This window comes from Trematomus bernacchii, unplaced genomic scaffold (assembly GCF_902827165.1).
Source record: "Trematomus bernacchii unplaced genomic scaffold, fTreBer1.1, whole genome shotgun sequence".
Taxonomy (NCBI): domain Eukaryota; kingdom Metazoa; phylum Chordata; class Actinopteri; order Perciformes; family Nototheniidae; genus Trematomus; species Trematomus bernacchii.
The window spans coordinates 942-11,757 of record NW_022987965.1 but is presented as its reverse complement, the minus strand read 5'-3'; the positions used below and the strand labels follow the sequence as shown (position 1 = coordinate 11,757).

The 10,816-nt window shown below is 39.5% G+C and overlaps 1 pseudogene; it reads left to right on the top strand.

Annotated features, from left to right (window-relative positions):
- The first annotated feature begins 1,297 nt into the window (after positions 1-1,297).
- Positions 1,298-10,168, top strand: LOC117471020 (annotated as a pseudogene).
- The last annotated feature ends 648 nt before the right edge of the window (positions 10,169-10,816 follow it).

Here is a 10,816-nt window from a genome sequence, read left to right as displayed (position 1 = left end):
TTCGTTGAATGAGGCTGATCTCTATTTAATTAAGAAAGGAATTGAAAACACCGGAATCAAAAGTTTATAACAATTATCTGAGTTTACTGGTAGGAAATAAAACACATATACTTAGTTATACAGATAACTCCGGACTTTCAGGTTTGTGATGCGATGCGGATAAAGGTGTCGGGACCCGCCAACTCATCAAACAAGAAGAAATTGACTTCAGGTTTGTGATGTGATGCGGACACAGATATCGGGACCAGCCAACGCACCAACACAAGAAAGCATTTTACATTAAAAAACAACAGTATTCAATATTCAGATTATTGGGGCGGAGATGTGTTGACTTTTCCCTCCCCTTTTTACTCCAAAGCCGAATTAGAGAGTCCGTGAGGAGGAGCTGTGGAGCTGCTCCCATCCCCCAGCTGTTTTTACTGGTTGGATTTCTACTTCTGGTCGGGTTCAATACAGCGAATCAGAGTTCTGACCAGAACGTGAGATTCCTAAGTTTCCACAAGGTCAAAGTCAAATCTTATCTCTGCCCAGATATCCACTATCCACTCCCTTACTTTCCCATGGGATCTTTCACATAAACTATTCTTTCTCATACAATTAAACCTTGTACACAGATATAATGATGCCCATACAGAACATTGTAAAAGAACATGTGTGTGCGCTCTGGTGAAAAGGAGCTGTGTGGTGTGAAACAGGATCTCTGGGTCAGTGAGTTGTAATTGAGAATATCATTTCTATAATATGTGATTACTTAAAACAGTTCAAACAATACATGTTCACTAAAATACAATTCAAAATAATACATGTTTACTTCAATATAGTTTAGAATCATATCTTTTACTTCAATATCTAATAAGATAAATGACTTGATTTTACACCTCAGAGAGCTACAATCAGTAAAAAAAATAAAGATATAAAAATAAAGCACATAAACTGACAGGACCTGTGCATACAACCAGCAACATCCACCCTTAACTTATACAGCAACAAAGACCCCAGTGTCTCAGAGGGGATGATAACTCACTTAAAATTGTCGGCAAACACTTTCACACATGCACACAACCACAGAGGACTTTAGACTTTTGGTAAGTGATGTCAGAGGTCACTGAGGGGGATGAGGTGGAGTGAGTGAGTGAGTTAGTGAGTGTTTCAGGGTCAGTGGTTAGACAGGTGGGAGGGACAGTCTTGTGCGTATAAATATAGGACTGTGATGAAAACCAAGCATGAATAGAAGACTGTCGATGCACTAGAGGACACTTGAGCAACATTTTTTATAGATTTGAATAATAGATCCGCAATGGCCAACCACAATGGTAAGTGATTTTCTCTATCCATCTATCTTATATCTATCTATCCATCTATTCATCTATCTATCTATCCATCTGTCTGTCTATCTATCTGTCTATCTATCTATCTATCTATCTATCTATCTATCTATCTATCTATCTATCTATCTATCTATCTATCTATCTATCTACTATCTATCTATCTATCTATCTATCTATCTATCTATCTTCTTCTATCTATCTATCTATCTATCTATCTATCTTCTATCTATCTATCTATCTATCTATCTATCTATCTATCTATCTATCTATCTATCTATCTATCTATCTATCTATCTATCTATCTATCTATCTATCTATCTATCTATCTATCTATATATCATGTATGTTTAAGTATCTTTTGCACTGCTTCTCTCTGCAGCCCATAAACGTTATATTACGTATATTATGGAGTGTGTGAAAAATGTGCTGATGCACGATTCAACACTTAGGTGTGATATGACCCATCCTCATTCCTGTAACAAGTCAAATAAATAGCTAAGAGAGGAATCATACTGGCTAAATAAGGCTACATTTTACAGAATACAGAATACATAAACAATGTTTTGCTTTTGGCTTGCCACAGCTTCATGAATTTAGGTCTTTAATTCCATTTAGGGAAAGTTCAATATGTTGGGAATACACTATTCACTCTCTTGAAGGGTGTTGGATGAGAACAACAAATAGCACAAATGAAACCAAAAAATAACATGTTAATCAGTAAACTTAACGGGTGTTGGTTGGCAGATTGTGTTACCTTTAGCAAAGTGTATTCCTCTTTTTCCAGTCTTTATGCAACGCTAAGCTAACAGTTTCCTAGGTGTTGCTTTATATTTAGTAAACAGTATTGATGTTGTCATTTAGCTGTTCGCATGAAAGTGAATATGTGTATTTCCGAAAAATGCCCAAGAGAACACAACCTATCCATCAAGTTCAACTTATGACTTGTAACCTCAATGCTACTCTTTGCCAACTCTGAGGTCACAACTCTGAGTGAGGTCACAACTCTGGTGAAACACTCCTATCAATGCCAACAATTCATTTAGCAACCAGACAGCGTCAGTGTATCCCAGACTGATGGATGAACTTTGTCTCTGTTAGGTTTGATTACTGATGTGGATCTGAGGAGTCATGAAAACAACTTGGCTCATCGCACCAGGGAGATTGACAGGGAGCGCCTGATTGTTCGCAGGGGTCAGCCCTTTTCCATAAGTTTACAGTGCTACGTGTCTTTGCCCCCCAAACACCAACTGGAACTGATCCTGCACCTTGGTGAGTACAGCCTCATTTGGATACTGGGGGACTACAACAAATATGTATTCAGTATATATACCAATCAAAATAGTCAAATGCTTACTGTTAGCTGCAACAACGCTATTACACAAAGGAATACGCTACAGGTTTTGGTAAAACAGATTTGTTAGTTAGGCTTGTTAGTTGGTCCTTAGGATCAGTTGGGCTTTGTTTCCAATAATAAAAAATCACAATTACAACCTGGCTTAGATACACAAGTGTTCATTTGATAATTTTAGACAAATAAAAAGAGTTTTTACAAAAATAATTGTTATTCAGTTCTTGACCCAAACTCGATCTCTGTAAAACAGGTTGGGAAAACAAGTTTATTTGTCACAAATCTCCATTTTATTCATAGTATTGTATTTCATCGATATCCTACGAAGCCCCTAAAGGTTCATGGAAAAGAAAAAAAGTATCTCGTGTGCACGATATCCTTTGTCGTTCGCACAAGATACTTTCTCGTCCGCATGAGATACTTTCTCGTGCGCACGATATACTTTTTCGTGCGCACGGGAAAGTTACCGGTGCTGCCTTGATCTATGAATTCATGTCTGTGACTCTCACAGTATCTGCTATCTGCGCACAGAGAGCTGTGCCTTTTACGCACCGCCTTCACTGTGTTTACCTTCATTAGAACAGCTGAATAGAGATCGAGGCTGCTACGTTTTAACCACACACCACACACACACACACACACCTCTACACACACAAACTGCCCGATTATTCCCCCTATTACTCGTTTTATGAAGGAGATGTCCGGTCACCAAGGCGCATGATGTGTGTGTTTGTGCTCTGCTCAGCTCCGCTCTGTGTGTGTGTGTGTGTGTGTGTGTTCGGTGTGTTGTGTGTGTCCGACACCGGCATATGTTTTCAAATTACCATGAACAGTAATTTACACACATCTGGCTAACTCCATATAGGCCTATGTGTATTCCCAAGTGAAAGAAGTTTGTTTAATCTTAATCTCGATGTAGTGCTTAGTCCTGTCGGAGTGCACCGGAACGAACAACACTATCATAATATCTTCTGAAAACAAATGCCCACACACACACACACACACACACACACACACACACACACACACACACACACACACACACACACACACACACACACACACACACACACACACACACACACAAACAAACATACACACACACACACACACGCCCTGGTGACCGGACATCTTCTTCATGAAACTAATAATATAGCGTACTAATCGGGCAGTATGTGCTCCGTAATATCCTCCTGAGTTGAGAAATATGTTTTGATGCTAACTCCCATAGAAAACAAGAAGATTAATTGTTGATGCAAAAATGTTTGTATAAATCATATACTTTTTTATGTTTCTTCAGGTAGTAAAGACGAGGTAGTGATCAAACTTCAGAAGGGCCGTGGGGCCGGGGACAAGTGGTGGTTTAATCAGCAGAGAGCGCAGGATGACATTTTGCTGACTCTGCACAGTCCAGCGGACGCTATCATTGGCCAGTACCACCTGGCCGTGTTGATGATGTCACCTGACGGACACATTTTAGAGAAAACCGATAAACTTAGTTTCCACCTACTCTTCAACCCGTGGTGCAAAGGTAAAAGCAAACCCCCTATGATAAGTGATTCCACCAATTGGCCAGATTAACAGATTCCCTTCACTTTTACAATAATAATGAAGTTGATGTAGTACAAATAGTACAGTACAGATAAAGATTTGTTTCTAATTGAGGAAATTTAGGAGTTTATGTTTTTGCTAATGTCGCTGCTGTATCCTGTTCCAATTGTCTGCCAGATGATGTAGTGTACCTCCCTGACGAGAGTCTCCTTCAGGAGTATGTTATGAATGAAGATGGGATCATTTTCATGGGCACCTGGGATAACATCAACAGTATTCCCTGGAATTATGGACAGGTAATTCACCCACACACTGACAGATTGTCTGAATGGGTTAACTGTGTGTGTGTATCTGTTAGGCCTGTATGTGGCTTGTGTCTGTGTAAATTGTCACAGCAGTGTGACAGCGAAGACTTGGAGGCTTCTGCCTGTACAGGAAATGTGTTTGCTGGACGGAGGAAACTTCTGGACAGGAGCTAAACCACACAAACAAGAGCTTGTTCCTTCACAGCTCACTGTGAGGTCAGAGAGGATGAAAATAGATAGATGATAAATAGACAGACAGGAGGTGTGTAACATATATATATATATATAGACCAACCAATGGGAAATACATTTGAAAAAACTGGTTGAGAAGCTTCTCCTGCTCGACAACACATCTTTGTTTCTATCTCATGTTTTCTCTCCCTGTTTCCCTTTGAATCTCCCTCAGTTTGAGGACTATGTGATGGACATGTGTTTTGAAGTCCTTGATAAATCCAAGGATGCCCTGAAAAACTCAGAAGTGGACATTAAGCAGAGAAATGACCCTGTCTACGTCAGCAGGATGGTCACAGCAATGGTGAATATCTCTTTTACTTGCTGTTGAAAACAAAACTAACGGTTAAATAACAGTACAAGACAAAATACATAATTTTTTGTGCAACTGATACACGTACACACTTTAGTGATCAAACCGGATGTCTCCACAACATGTTCTTTACACCTGTCCAGGTCAACTCTAACGGAGACAGGGGTGTTTTGACCGGTCGCTGGGACGAGTCGTACACTGACGGAGTCGCACCTTACAGATGGACCGGCAGTGTGCCGATCCTCCAACAGTGGAGCAATGCCGGGGCGAGGGCGGTCAAATATGGCCAGTGCTGGGTGTTTGCTGCTGTCGCCTGCACAGGTGAGGCTTCTGTAGAATTCACTGTTGCATTGAATGATGCTGAAGTGTAATATTTCAGAAGATAAAGGGGGGGAAAACAACTGTTTTTGTTGAGAAAAATAAAATAATTCTGGGTTACGGGAATATGTGGATTCACTTTCTGACCGAGAGGTTGATAAGAAGACTCCATCCTGTGTACGGTGAATGCTGCTCCAGCCAGCAGCCAGCTGACTTAGCTCGACATAAGTTGTCCCCAATAACTTAAATACTTATTATCAACAGAAAAGAAAGGAAGGGAGGAATGAGGGTTGGATCTAAAGATTACTCATTCTTTTTTAATTACTGTATGTGTCATACAATTATGAAAGAGGGCCATCCAAAGTCTAAGGTAACCTCTTTAATTATTTTGTCAATCCAAACCCAAAGCTAATCTTTTAATATGATGTGAAATAATATTTTCTGAAATGTTTGCATTAAAAAGGATTAATCATTTGTTAAAAGGGTTTTCTGACGATCAGCTAATCAATAAGTTAACTTATTGTTGCAGCTGGAACAAAGGGAATTATTTTTCCAGTCTGATTTGTGGTATCTTTTTCAGTGCTGCGCTCTCTGGGAATCCCAACACGCCTCATTACCAACTTTTCTTCAGCCCATGATGTCGATGGAAACCTCTCAATAGACTTTCTGCTGAATGAAAGACTGGAGAGCTTTGATGGGAGAAACAAGAGAGACAGTAGCTGGTAGGAGCCTGCACACAAACAGACACACAAACCACACACACACAGATTATGAATACAATTGATTTTGTACAATTGATATTACATAATCTAATGTAATGAATGATCTCTTCTTATCGTTGTGATTTTAAGGAATTTCCACTGTTGGGTCGAATCCTGGATGAGGAGAGAAGATCTCCCCAAAGGAAACGATGGCTGGCAGGTTTTGGACCCCACCCCTCAAGAATTGAGTGATGGTATATTCCTAATTTTTAAACTAATTACTGTTATTCAACTCTTCAACACTTTCAACACTTTTTGAATTATCAGTCTAACAATGTTGTTTGTTGTTTTTCATTGCTATACCCTTCAGGTGAATTTTGCTGTGGCCCGTGTCCAGTGACAGCCATCAAGGAGGGAAATCTCGGAGTAAAGTATGACGCTCCTTTTGTATTTGCTGAGGTGAATGCTGACATCATCTACTGGATCGTCCAGGCAGATGGCCAGCGGCAGAAGGTGATTGACTTTTGTTCTGATCGTCTTTCATATTTGCTCAATTCAAAAGCCATTTGCAAAGAAGGATGTAAGGATAGTGACGCATGTTAATATTGCTACAGATCAGAGTTGATCAGGCAAGTGTGGGGAGGAACATCAGCACCAAAAGTGTTTACGGCGACTACAGAGATGATGTCACTCAACAATACAAATATTCAGAAGGTAAGTTAAGAATTAGTAAACAAAGGAGTAGATTGACTTGGATCAGAACTTTTACACATTTCAGAAATGTGTAAAGGCTATATTGATAAACCCTTATTGAGCATAATCACATTTATTTAGGTCTGTATACAGCATTTTTCCAATACTTCCTAGCCTCCAACTGTTAAATCTTCTGATTAAAAGACTATATTTTATGTGATTAAAAATAAATCATTCAACTGATTGAGCATGTAACTAATAGAAGCCTTCAAAGAAACATAATGTATAGGAGTTTTGAGCCCCCACTGTTTCAGTGTGATATTTACTTGTACACATTTGTCTTAAATATCGACTTTGCTAACATGGCCAGAGATCAAACAAGTCAAACAACCCTAGAAATAGCAGCCCAAAATTGTTACTAAGTAGAGACTGCTTAACCCTATATTCCGTTCGCAGTGTGAAAGCACGACTAACTTACCAACAGCTAACTAGTTAACAGCAGCTACTATTAACAGCATTTAGCTGGTTACATTTACTTTTGCAACAACGAAAGCTTTCTGTTTGATCACTGAGACTCAAGGTAGGGCCGCCAGTGGACATCAAAGGGAAAGACATAAAAAATGATCATCCATAAAATATGATCAGGGAGCAGAATGCAGCTGACAAAGACGCCACTCTCTCTATTACAAGTCAATGTACAATCAAAACGATGTTGAAATTGTTCAAAATCACTTAACTTGTTTAATATCTGTTTATAGTCATCTGACAGAATCATGGTTCATTGTTATGGACCAACATCTTCTCCACAGGCTCCAATAAAGAGAGAGATGTGTACAAGAAGGCGGGGCGCCGGGTCACCAATGAGTTCACAGAACCAGGACAACTGAAGCTGTCAATCAAGCCTTCTAGGCCTGTACTTGGGACGGACTTTGATGTGATTGTTGAGGTACGTACAGGGTGTTCAGACTGTAGCTGAAATGATGCATGGATTAATTGATAAAATCATAAATAATGTCATACACAGGGGAAATGGGGCTGCCATTGTCGGAATGTATCGCATATTTTGTCTTGTAGTCTGATGGACATTTTGTAAGACAACATCCAATCATAAATCCATCATGTCCGCAGGTGAAGAATGAAGGAGCCAGAGAAGCTCATGCTCAGCTTGCCATGGTGGTCATGGCTGTAACTTACAGTTCTCTAAACCGGGGAGAGTGCAAAAGACAAACAATCAGTGTGACAGTGCCAGCTCACAAAGGTTTGTGGCTCAAATAAACCCACAAGGTCACTGGTGAAAATATGCTGTAAAACAACAATGATGCTGTGTCTAACCAGCACGCTTTTTCCACTTCTTATGTTGTAGTAGCATGTACAATCCTCCTGTCTAAAGTTATACTCTATGTGTGCATGTGTGTTCAGCCCACAAGGAAGTGCTGCGTCTGCACTATGATGACTATGTCGGGTGTGTTCGTGAGCATCATCTGATCAGGGTGAAAGCCTTGTTAGAGGCTCCAGGGGAGAACGAACCCATCATGGCCATGGCCAACATCCCGATGAGCATGCCTGAACTACTCGTACAGGTGGGTTCACTCTGAGCATGCCCAGAAGTCCTTGTTTGACCATGAAATAATTTATAAGGTTTATAATGCTAGTCTTATGTGTGGATAAATTAAAGGTAGAGAAGGACTGATTAGATACTATGAGCTTTCAAATGTTTGCAGAGCTTAGTTAATGATGAAATAAGATACATCAAGAGTCTAATGTTTCTTGTAAAAATCCTACACTTGGAATATGTGAGAAAATCACAGATTCAACAGTCACACAACATTTTAAAGATGTTCTTCAATGATCATGTCTGGTTGAAGTTTACTTGTAAAACGAAACCTGGACGTATTTTCATTTCATTTTTATGTTACCTGAAAAAGATAGCCGGCTCTTGCCATAATATTTTCAGACTTTACAATGATTTGTGTCATTATATTTGACATTAGTGTATCAAACTACATCTATTCTAAAATAAATTATGTTTAATGTTTTGTATTTCCAGATTGTAATGTCCTACAGTGTAATTGCTGCCCTTAACATAGAGCTGCCACCCTTTTACAGGTGCCTGGGAAGGCTGTTGTATGGAATCAAACGACCGCTTTGATCTCCTTTACCAATCCTCTACCAGTTCCTCTGAAGAGTGGCGTGTTCACTGTGGAGGGAGCCGGCCTACTGTCGGCCACTGAGATCTCTGTTAAGTAAGTACTGAGTCACACCCTCTTCACTATAAGGCATGTGCAATGAATTTATCCTTGTGTGTGATATATACAATTCAAGGTTCAAGGCTTTTATTGGTCATACGTACATAGCTACAGTGTAGCTAAGATTTCATCGTCATAACTACACTGTAGCACACTGTACACTGTATGTCGTATGACCAATAAAAGCCTTGAACCTTGAATTGTATATATCACACACTAGGATAAAAGATGGTTGTTGGCTCCATCAATGGATCCTCGACCTTCACCTACAAACAATCGAGTCAAACAACTACTGTCTTGATTGTCATTCAAGCTCCCTGAGAAGAGTCATTTATCGTGTAGCAATAACAACAGTGTGGTTCATAACAGGACCTCAATCAAATAGAACTCAAGCATCGCTCTTTTATTTTTCAGAGGGGATATTAATCCAGGCCAGAAAGTGTCTGTCAAGCTCTTGTTCTCCCCTGCGGACAGGGGTCAGAAAGCTACTGGTGGACTTTGACTCAGACAGGCTGAAGGACGTGAAGGGAGTCGCCACGGTGGTTGTGTATAAAAGACACATTAGATCTTTAAATTAGCCCAGCTTTTCTAACATACTGTAACTGATTTGGCAGAAACTACTTAGCAGATACTTTTGGTTTACATGGTGGCTTGTTTTTGAGGCAATTTCTGCACGTTTTTAAAACGTATAAACTGAATGAACCAATGTATTATGAGGTTAATCGACCTTTCATGGATGAAAGAGGAGGAACTGCCCAGTTTAAATGTAAAAGTATGCCAAGTATTAGAACACTACATTGTATGCCGATAAATTCAATGACGGTTGTCTCTTGAAGGACAACTGTGACCTTATTCACAAATAAATACCGGACACAGAGTTAGTTTACCTTACCTCAGAGCCACTATGTGATAGACTTAGATATTTCTGACTTTGCATTATGCCTGGCAATAGATGCCTGCATAGAAATGCACAGAAAGACAACAGGTAACCACCTTTAGATGATAGACCTTCCATTTTGGCTATGTTCCTCCTCTGTAACATTTCTCGTATTCCTTACTTGACTACATGGCCATGTTTCTTACTGTCTTCGTTCCCTTTACCTGGTTCAAAGAGCTGTGTTTTAGACCCTGATTGTGAAATTAAAGAAGCATTACCATCAGTGCACACATCAGAGCTGAAGGGTTAACACATTGTGCTTTGTTAGGTATACTTTTGGAAAATGATCTGCTGTATGTTTTGTTTCTTAATGATCAATGTTTCCCATTTGAGTGAAAACATGAAGAAAGAAGGAAAAAGAAGAAACTATCATTTTTTCATTGAATTAAATCCTTTATTTATGTTTTGTTTTTTGTTATAATTCTGTGCGTTCACACATTATGATATACAGTATGTGCACAATATGCTTTCAATAAAGATTGTTTCTGTAATTTGACTTGACATGTTGCTAAAATGAATGTCTGAACTAGACGATGGGTTGGCTGTGTGCAAAATGTATTCAAACTACAGAGGAAATTATTTTACAGGAGGGACTCATATAGTAAGTTGGAATTCAAAATGGAACTAGAGACAATGTTTCTAAAGTAAACTGGTCCTTAGTGGATATGTTCTGGTTTCCTCTGCAGAGAGTGAATGCAATGGGGAGAGAAGTTGTTAAATTGTCAGCATTGCTGTAGCACAAGTAGGAATGATCTTCACCATCATAGTGATATCTCTGCTTGATGTTTACTCCTGAGTTTTTCACGACTGGACTCCAGAGTCCCGTCCATCACATGGTCCTCAAA